This window comes from Triticum aestivum, chromosome 7A (genome assembly GCF_018294505.1).
Source record: "Triticum aestivum cultivar Chinese Spring chromosome 7A, IWGSC CS RefSeq v2.1, whole genome shotgun sequence".
NCBI lineage: Eukaryota > Viridiplantae > Streptophyta > Magnoliopsida > Poales > Poaceae > Triticum > Triticum aestivum.
In genome coordinates, this window is record NC_057812.1 from 284,249,016 (window position 1) to 284,260,245 (window position 11,230).

Sequence of the window (11,230 nt, forward strand, 5' to 3'; positions counted from 1 at the left end):
ATCTGGAGATGCCGAGACAGTGTGAAGAGAGCAACACTAGCAAGCAATCACGGAGGCTCCTACCTATATAGTGGAGTAGTACTAATTTTCTTTTGTCTACCGGAGCCGGCTTGACCTCGTCAATGACTGTCGAGAAGTCTTCATGCACGTGGCCCGAAGGCGCAGTTGTCGTCATTTTGATCTGAAGCGCCAGATTATAACATATAACACGAAAAATTGCCACATGACAAGAAATCATAACCTCACTGCCCAAAGGAGACAACATGAATCCCGATGGAGAAACTAGATGAGGAACAAAGCTCAAATTAAAGATAAACTCGTAGAAAAGGGGTCCATCGATAGATGTCCTAATTAACATAGCCGGATTGACCTAGATGGCAGTCGAGTAGTCACTATTCGTGCATGTGCCCCCAATGACTAGCCCAACTCAGTTGTCGCAGTTTAACCCTCGCAGTGATCCGAAGCACATGACACCTAATTTTGTGAGATGACAAGAAACCTTTTTTTAGATTTCTCACCACAACTACAGCCATGTACAATACAGCCTGCACGATATGTAGACGATAGCCAATCTAGGCGTGTTTGCTGGAGTCTGGTCACATGCATGGACGAACTGATCTTCCGTGTCTTGCAGGGATCGTCCAGGCACCAACGTAGTACAACACTTCTCTAGTACTATCGCTCGTCTCCCTCTTCTATTAAGTCACCCGACTTGCGGGGCCGGGGATTGTGCCTATGGTCGGTTCTCAATTGCCATCCCACATGTGTGTGCAAACGCAATATGATGCGCGTTCCATTCGGAGAGCAGCGTGCTAGACCGACCGACCGTCTGGGGTGCGACACGAACGCGACGGGCATGCTGTATACTCCGTACATGTGTACCGCCGTTTTCTAGACGCTTTGCTCCATGGCGCGGGCGCAATCCACGGATACAAAATTAGTATACTATATACTATTTAAAAGTCGAGGGCGGGGCTTTTCCTGCGCGGTAGGCGGCGGGGCAGTTCCACCTAGTTGGGATGCGAGAAGATGAGGGAGTAGGCTGCTGCAAATGTAGAGCTATGTGATTTGACAGCGAGTTACTGCTGGACAGGTGTGCCCCCGTGATTTGACTTGCCATTATCATTTTAACAGCGGCGCTACGACCGGTGTGAGTCTCCCGATTCCTGACCACCTCCATCACGAAGAAAGAGATAGAGAGGAGTAAAAAATACACTTATGGCCAACCTTATAGCCAACCTTGTTGCAGTATGAGTGACTAAGTGATGACTATGCATGACATGCCAACATCAGATAGCCTAACACACCGTGTTAAATCTCCAAGGGCGCGACCGCGCGAGCGACGCGACGGTCGTGGTAGGCGTGACCATGATACGGGCTGCTGGCAGCCCTTGGATCTGAGATCAAACGGTCGCATGCTAAGTTGCTGAAAATTTGCAGAATAACCCTCCAAGATAGGATATTCACCCATAGGTCTAGAATCACGCCATGCAATCGTTCGATCTCAGATCCAAGGGCTCTCGGAAGCCCGTATCATGGGGGAATGGAAAGCCACCACCCTGTCGTTCGCACGCTGGCAGTTCGCTCCTACTCGTCCCCGCATGTCCTTCAATACTACGACGGTTCGCTCCTAGTCGTCCCATCCATTCACATTACGGCAGTTCCACTAATCCTAACCCTCCTCTCAAATCCATGGCGTCCCAAATCTCCACGGTCGGCGGTGAGTACAAGGTTAGAACCATCACCGGCGATGAGTTTGACGTCATCGACACCTGTTCTTCCGCGACGGTGAAAGGATGCCTTTCTCGCTTCAGACACATGTTCGAAAACTCAGATGATGAGTTGGTCACTGGGCTAGATGTTGAGTACACCACAGTCCTAGGACCAGAGAAGGATCTAAAGGACGAAGAGAGGAAGAAGCCCGCCGTGATCCAGGTTTGCATACATAACGTTTGCTTGGTCTACCACATATGCCATGTGACGTTGAGTGCCAGGATTTTAAGGACTTCCTCAAGGACAAGCTAGTCAAATTCGTTACTGTAGACTTTGGTAATGACAAGGATGTCCTGCGTCGGATAGGCCTCGTTGTAGGCAACCCCTTCGACCTCCAGAAGAATCGGCTGGTGTCCTCTCGTCAGCCTTCCATGCTGACCCTGGCAGGAGCCATGGTTCATCCTTCGTACGGTAAACTGGAGAAACCTCCATACACGTTTCATCGTCATGCATGGCAGCGGAATGTACTAGATATAGACCACATCCACTATGCTGCAAATGGATGGCTACCTTTGCTTCAATATCTACAAGGGTTGGATGAAGAGCAACAACCAAGTGTGCTGTTCAAGCAAAGAAGTATCGGCCAAGAGTAAGAGGGACAAGGACGAAGTCGAGGACGTGGACGAGGACTCCAAGTAAGGTGGCAGTGTTGTTTCTCATGGTGGTTCTAATGCAGTGTCTACCAGAATAGTTGCAAAGTTTAATTTCAGGTGTGCTTAATTTAATTTGACGGGTGTGTTGTGCTGAGCCCCTGACAGAACTATGTTATGTTTCTTCTTGTTACTTTAACTCTTCAGTACGTACATACTAGTATTTCTTACATTTCATCTTTTAGTTTGTATAGTACTACCACTTGTTTCTTCACATTATATACGTACAATATATATGGCCAACATCATATAGCCAACAGTTTAGTTGTCAAAGAATTTCAGGGTGCTTAGTTTTGTCAAAAATTCCAGGATGCTTAGAGGGTGCTTGGATCCAAGGGACTTATTTTAGTCTGACTAAAAATAGTCTCTTTAAGAGGCTAAAGTTCCAAGCACCCCTGACTAAAGAGGGGCTAAAACTAGTCTTGAGAATAAATTTTTTTAGTCAGGGGTACCCCTACTAAAATGTGGATTAGTCCTCTCTCTACTCATTTAACTCCTCTCCTTTAACACAGGCGAGTTCTGGATTGGAGGGTTTGGAGGATAATAAGTGCTTATTAACTTGATTTTAGCCTTTTTAGTATTTGGATCCAAGAATGGGTGAGGCTAGCATGTTTTAGTCCCACTACCTTTAGTCATGGGACTAAAACGTATCCAAGCACCCTCATAGTTTTATTTGAAGGGTGGGTTGTGTTGGACACCATTATTCTAACTAGCCTTTTTAATAGTACTATATGCATAATTTGGTGACGAGCGCTCTCTATATGTACCACCTTTTTTTAATTTCAAGTTTTTCTCCATGGCGCAATCCATCGATACTACTGTTGTACAAAAGTATACATTTTTTAAAAGGCTAGAGAGCGGGGCAGTCTAGCTTGGTTGGTTTCACAAGAGGCGAGGGCCTTTGTGATTTAACGGCTCATTACTGCTGGAAGGCGGGGCCTTGTGATTTGACTGCTCGTATAAATGCACCGATGACCTGATCGAGGAGGAGCAAAGAATCATGCGGTATACTCAAGTTTTCCACTGGAGTAGTACTGCGACGGAGGAGCACGAAACACGGCAGCCCAGTGCCATATGGTGATAAAAATGATCTAATTTGCTAGTCATTTCATTGTTAGCATTGTTCTATTCATTCCCTCAAAAAACCATTGTTCTATTCATGCCTCACAGCGAACGTGACGCTTGCAGTGAAACACCCGAAGCAAAAGATGAAACACAGGAGCAAAAGAAGAAGGATGATTATCACCCCAAATGATCTAATTCGTCGCGGAGTCGTAACTGCTTCTTCATCGCCTCCACGACCTCCATCTCCTTGCGCGTCCCCTCCGCGATCTTCTTCATTCTGTCAATGACGCGGGATTTCTCGACGTGATCCTTCATCATCTGTTCCATGGCCGCATTACGTACCTTGACAGCAGCCGGGTGCTCGATGCGGAGCTTCGCCAACTCCTCCTTCTGTTCCATGACGAGGGCCTGCAGCATCTTCATCGAGGAACTACTATTCTCATGCAGCTTCTTCCAGCCGGCGTTCTTCTCCTTCAACAGGTCGATCTCGTGGCAGAGCTTCGCCTTGTCCTCCTGAAGTCGCAGGATTTCGCCGGTCGCCTTCTTCTCCGAGGCAATGCTCTTCTTCAGCAGCATCACCAAGCCGGCGGTCAACTCCCCCTGCTGATTGAGCTCAGCGGGCATGTCGTCGAGGCTCTCCTTCAGCAACTCCATCAAGCCTTGGATGAACTCCTTCTTTGGGCTTATTGAGCTGATCGGGCATGCCGTCGAGGGATAACGACTCCAGCTCCGCCGGCTCGGCATGTTCGCCTCCGCGGCTAGGGCGCTCCTGGGAGCCATCGCCTGCCCGTGAGAGATCTTTCGAGGTCTCTGCGTGGCGGCGAGCCCTCTCTTTTTTTCCGCAGCCTTGGTTGCCGCTCCCTTGTTACGAGTAGTTCTCGACCTAGAGCTCTGCTCACCGGCCATGGCAACGACGGACGAAGAAGAAGCACTTATGAGGAGGAAAGGTAGAGTAATTTTCGGTTAGGTAGTTCCCCTTTTTATAACCTAAGTACTAGCACTAGTACTAATACCTGCATAGTGGGAACACGTTCAGGTTTGGTACGTACTAGTAGGTGTGAGCAGGCTTTCGAATGTGATGGGAACAAGGTAAAGATTAATTGATGGTTTTGGTTTCGAGGCCCGAAACGGCTCCCGATGAGTTTAGCGGAACATAAATTTCAAGTACTACACTGCTCAAATGCGTAAATATTATGTTACTGTCAAAAATTGGCACAAAATACGAAGGAGACCAATGGAAGTACTACTAGCAACCCACGATTTAACTACTCGCATGCGCGCAGTGGAGTAATAATGTCTTTCTTCCGCCCTCACGTCCACTCAATTTGCATGCGCTGTATTAATTGACCATCAATGAAGTGAACGACTTTACACGCGTCAAATTATCACATGGGGTGGATCTTGGTACAAAATTGCGTCCGCCCGTGTACCCGCGTGTGCGTGCGAGGGAATGAGTGCGTGCGTGGCGTGCGTGCACATCTTCGCTTCGTGCATGTACCGCCAGTATGGCTCAGGGAGGACGAGTACATTCTTCTGGAACCAGCAGCACGTCACTGTGATCAATCCACGCAAGGAGGTCGCGACAACGCCTCCACATGTGCCACGTGGCTTCATGAACTGTAAGAGAGACACTGTGTAGCGTGACATTGGTATTCTAGTTTACGTGTTTTGCACATACTCGAAGTACTAGTAAGGTACACGTGCATTGCACGCATCAGATTTTGCAACCAAATTATGAATAAATACCACACTATAGCATGTAAGCTCTGAGTCATATATTCCTGATGTGTAAGTGCATCTAGTGGCACCCCTAGTTGGTTTTGGAGTATTGACGACAAACCTAGTTGAGGGACTAATGTGTTTGTGAGAAGCAGGATAACACAGGTAGAAGTCCCTCATGATTCGTTTTACTACCAGAGATGACCCCTAAAAATGTATGAAGACATTGAAGTCAAAGTTGGTATATGAAGATATTCACATTGAAGACTATGACAAGAGAAGACACGATACGAAGCCTATGGAGCTCGAAGACTTAGATCTTTCGTAGTTCTTTTTCTTTTGTGTTGAGTCATAGGAACCACCGTACTGTTAAGTGGGGTCCAAGAGAACCAGTCAGAATGACTGAAGTGATGCCTAAACCAAAAACCTATGTCTTCGAGTGAAGACTATGAGAGCGAATCTTGTCCAGAGTCGGACAAGTCAGCTTTGCTTGTAGCCCAAGTAAAGTTGCCGTGTGAGTTTGAAATCTGACCGTTGGAACACGTGTCAGTTCCTTAGTGACCCAGGGTCATTTCGGACAAATCAGGTCGGGTTGCCAAGTGGCTATAAATAGCCCACCCCCTACAACCATGAATGGTTGGCTGCTCAGATTGAGAGTATGGCTTTTGTCGTTTGAGAGCAACCCACCTCGAAGCCTTTGAGAGAGAATTCCTTGCGAGGATAAAAGCCCTAACCACCAGAGCCAGAGAGAATTGGGCATCACTTAAGTCTTCTTGTCTGTGTGATCTGAACACTTATTACACTTGAGGACTGTGCATCCTCCAGCCGGTTAGGCATCGCGTTCTGAGCTTCCAAGAGACATTGTGGATTGCCAGTGAACGAAGTCTGTGAAGGTTTGGGAGTCTACCTTGAAGACTTACCAGAGTGATTGGGCGAGGTCTATGTGACCTTAGCTCAAGGAGAATACGGTGAGGACTGGGTGTCCTGAGCTGCGTGTTCAGGACTGGGTGTCCGGTACTGTGTGTCCTAAGGTTTAAATACCTAGCCGCACCAACCAGACGTACAGTTGTCACAGCAAGTGGAACTGGTTCAACAAATCATTGTCTTCAACCAGTCATTGGTTTCATCTTCACTTCACGTTACTTACTGTTACTCCTTGTGAAGTCATTGTATGTTTGCTCTATCATTTGTCTTCACTGAGTGACTGTGTGTTCTGTTTGACTACCTACCTAGCTGTCCTGCCTGATCCTTACTACCTAGCTGCTATTAGTCTTTGTGCTTTCACTTTATTGAATACTTGACTATGGTTTGCCTAGTGTAGTCTACCTTCCGCTGCATGGTAATAGGTTCCATTTTATCGTTTTTCTTCAAAACTCCCATGTTCTGAAGACTTTCATAAAAATCGCCTATTCACCCCCCCTCTAGTCGATATAACGCACTTTAAATTGGTATCAGACCAAGGTGCTCCCTAGTTCTGTGTGATTCGGTTTAACCACCTAGAGTTTTAGCTATGTTGACTGCAGGGATAATTAAAGTCTCCGCTGCGTGCCCCGTCTTCGATGGAACTGAATATCCCTACTGGAAGAATAAGATGCGCATGCATCTTGAAGCCATTGACGTCGACCTATGGTATGTCGTCGAGAACGGCGTTCCCAAGGCTGGAGAAGGTGTCACTGCTGCTGATGTCAAGAAATTCGTTCAACTGGACTCTACTGCCAAGAATATCATCTGTGGTCATCTGACCAAAGGACAGTATGGCCGTGTGAGTGCTTTGAAGACATCCAAGCTGGTCTGGGACTGGCTCTCCAAGGTCAATGAAGGCATCTCAATCCAGAGAGATCAGAGAATCAGCGTCCTTCGCAACCTCTTCAATCGCTTCAAGCGAAATGACAATGAGAATGTCCAGCACACATTTGACCGACTCACTGACATCACAAATGAGCTTCAAGCCCTCGGAGCCACTGAGATTACCAAACATGAAGTCGTCAAGACGCTGCTGAGATCACTTGATAGTTTGTTTGGCATCCTGGCCCTGATGATTCAAGAACGTCCTGATTTCAAGACACTCGATCCGTCTGACATACTTGAGAGGCTCAACACACATGAGTTTCAGCTTTCGGAGAAAAGAGATATCTACGGTCCAAACTATGGGCGAACTCATGCCTTGAAGTCAAAAGCTGTCTCCTCATCTGAAGAAGAATCTGACAGCAGTTCTGATGATCCTGAAGACATTGGAAGGGAACTTGCTATGCTTGTCAAGAAGTTCCAAAAATTCACCAAGAAGAAAGGCTTCAGAAAGTCTTCCCGATCAAGTTCAAGGAATGATGAAGCTCCTGCTCATGACTACAAGAGGAAAACATGTCACAAGTGCAAGAAACTTGGCCACTTCATCTCTGAGTGTCCACAGTGGGAAAATGAGAACAAAAAGAAGAACAAGAGCAAGGAATATGAATCTGACAACAAGAAAAAGAAGAAGAAATACTCAAAGTCTTCTTCCAAGTCTTCCTCAAAGTCTTCATCACACAAGAAGAGCTCATCTAGAAAGGCACGTGCGTTTGTTGGCAAGGAAATGGATTCAGAGGAGGAGTCTGCTTCGGAGGAGGCGGATGTGGAGTCTGAGGAGGAATCTGACTCAGGCGTTGCAAGTCTGGCTACAGCATACGTTGCCAAGTCCATCTTCTACACTCAAGACAATGACTTCATCACCGACACCGATGCAAATGACAAGGACTACTCCGCTTCTACCTACTGCTTCATGGCACGCGGTGCCAAGGTAAACACATGCACTACTCACTATCAAACATCTAGTGACGATGACTCTGATTGTGGTTCAAAACCTAGCTACAAAACACTTGCTAAAATTGCAACTGAACAACAGAAAGCTATGGAACATATTCAAAAACTGTTAGACAGAAGCGATGATCTGTTAGGTGCTGAAATGACTCGATCTGAATCCTTAATTGAAGACATAAAAAAATCTTCACGTTAAGTATCAGGAACTTGAAAGTCGTCATGAAACTCTCTCAACAACTCATGAAAAGCTTTCCTATGATTATCTTCAAAGGAAGCAGGATCTTGAGAAATTGAGAGCGGTTCATGAAGATCTTCAAATGGAAAACGAGTCACTTCGCGCCAAACAGACCAGTCCCGCTCAGGAAGGATTTGAACCACCATGTCTTAAATGCACTGAGCGTGATAATGCTACTTCTGTTGCTGAATGTTCTACTGCTACTGCTGTTGCAATATCTTCAACTTTTGATGTGGTAGCTAACCCCTCTACTAAGGATACCACTGCTATTGCTGATGAGAATGCTAGGTTGAAGACATTGCTTGAAATAGGGATGTACAGAAGTCTTCAAGGGCATCAGACACTATGTGATGTCCTCAAAAAGCAGATTCTGAACCGAAACCCTAGGAAAGAGGGTGTTGGGTTCGTAAGGAAAATGAATGCAGATGGCTCTTACTGAAAACCTGAGCAGTACCCCAAAACCATGTGGGTTGCTGCAAAGGAACCTTCAGCAGATCCATCCAATCTAACTGGCTTCACTTGTGCTAACCCCATTATCATTGATGAATCCTTTGATGCGAACTATATACTGTTTAAGAATCAGAATGGTGAAGTGTTTGCCAGGTACATTGGTACTAACTGCGGGAATGGACCACCTATGAAGAAGATCTGGGTTCCGAAAAGGTGTCTAGAAAATCTTCCTGTGAATGTCTTCATGACACCTCACTTGAAGAAGACAAACCTCAGACCAAAGGCTTCATACGGTCCAAAGGCTTCATACAAACAGAGGACTCACCTGAGTCGCACTAACTCAAATGTTTTGCAGGGAAACCAGACTCAGGCATATGAATATGAGAGCGGTTCATTAAACCGCATGTTCATAAGACCAAGAACTATTCTGCTTATTCATATGAGTACCATTGTCCGCCTGCAAGACTGTTTGCTAAGTCTTCAAAGCCGAAATTCTCAGATGCTGCACTTAGACTTATTGCTTCTAAGCCACCCTTGAAGATGTGGGTGGTTAAGAAGGCTTAATTCTCTTTTGCAGGGAAAGGTCTCCAACAGAAAACCAAAATCGTCTGAGCTATTGCTGGGGACCTTAAACATCTTGTAGGGCGCAAGATCAAATGCCCAAATGGTCTTACAATGTACTACGTACCTGAATCGCTTGCTACTCTCCCTATTAGTCCTAACTGGATCTAAGCTTTCATAACCCACTGGTTCATCAAATGTTTTTTCTTCACAATGCTCTTGGTGAAGCCTATCCCCCCAACTGCACTGTAGGGTACGACACCAGCGTCTTCAGAATGGATTATTGACAGTGGGTGTACAAATCACATGACTGGCAAAAGAAGTCTTCTTATGGACTCAACCTTACGTCCATTCGACAAGAGCCACATCACATTTGCTGACACTGGTAAAAGTAAGGTATTGGGTCTAGGTAGAGTTGCAATCTCAAGGGATCAACACATGGATAAAGGAATTCTTGTTGAATCCCTTGGCTTCAACTTAATGTCTGTCTCAATGCTTTGCGATTTGAACATGATCGTAATGTTTGGAAAATATTGTTGCCTTGTACTAATGGAATCTGACAAGTCTCTAGTGTTTGAAGGGTATCGAAAAGATGATTTGTACGTGGTAGATTTCTCAGCAGGGCCACAGCTTGCAGTATGTCTTCTAGCAAAGGCTTCAGAATGCTGGCTCTGGCATCAGAGGCTTGGACATGCTGGCATGAGGAACCTCCACACCCTTGCGAAGAAAAAGCATGTCATAGGCATCGAGGGCGTCAAGTTCAAGAAAGACCACTTATGCGGTGCCTGTGAAGCAGGGAAGATGATGAGGGCCAAACATCCCTCGAAGACAATCATGACCACTACTCGACCCTTCGAACTGCTTCACATGGATCTTTTCGGTCCCACTCATTACTCAACTCTAACTACTACTGCTTGCCTCTATGGCTTCGTTATTGTTGATGATTATTCTAGATATACTTGGGTGCACATAATCCTTTACAAGACTGAAGTGCAGGATGTCTTCAGACGCTTCGCCAATCGAGCTATGAACAATTTTGGGGCTAAGATAAAGCACATCAGAAGTGACAATGGCACTGAATTCAAGAACACTGGCCTTGATACATATCTTGATACCTTGGGCATCACACATTAATTCTCAGCCCCGTACACGCCACAGCAGAATGGCATCGCCGAACGCAAGAACAGAACACTAATTGAGATGGCCAGAATGATGCTAGATGAATACAAGACCCCAAGAAAATTCTGGCCTGAAGCCATTGATACTGCATGCCATACAATCAATCGTGTTTATCTTCACAAGCTTCTGAACAAGACATCTTATGAGCTCCTTACTGGCAAGAAGCCAAATGTCAGTTACTTCAGAGTATTTGGCGCCAGGTGCTGGATCAAGGACCCACATCACACCTCAAAGTTTGCACCAAAAGCACATGAGGGTTTTATGCTTGGATATGGAAAGGATTCACACTCCTACAGAGTCTTCAATCTCTTTCATTACAAAGTGGTTGAAACAGTGGATGTGCGGTTCGATGAGACCAACGGTTCACAAAGAGAGCAGCTGCCAAATGTGCTAGATGAAGTTCCATCCAGTGAATCAATCAAGCTAGTGGGAACTGGAGAAATTATACCTTCTGAAGCTCATCCTGAAGAAGAACTTATTATTTCAGCACCTGATCAACATGAAGACAATGCTCAGCCTGAAGATATTCCTTCCAACAATGACAATGAACAACAAGAGCAAAGTCTTCGCCCTGTACATCCTCGCGTTGCCAATGAAGTGCAGATTGGAAGAATAATTGATAGCATCAATGCACCTGGTCCACTCACTCGTTCAAGGGAAACTCAACTAGCAAATTTCTGTGGGCACTTCGCATTCGTCTCAATAGCAGAACCCAAGAAAGTTGAAGAAGCCTTCATGGAACCTGAATGGATTCAAGCTATGCAAGAAGAGCTTCAGCAGTTTGAGCTGAATAATGTATGGGAAC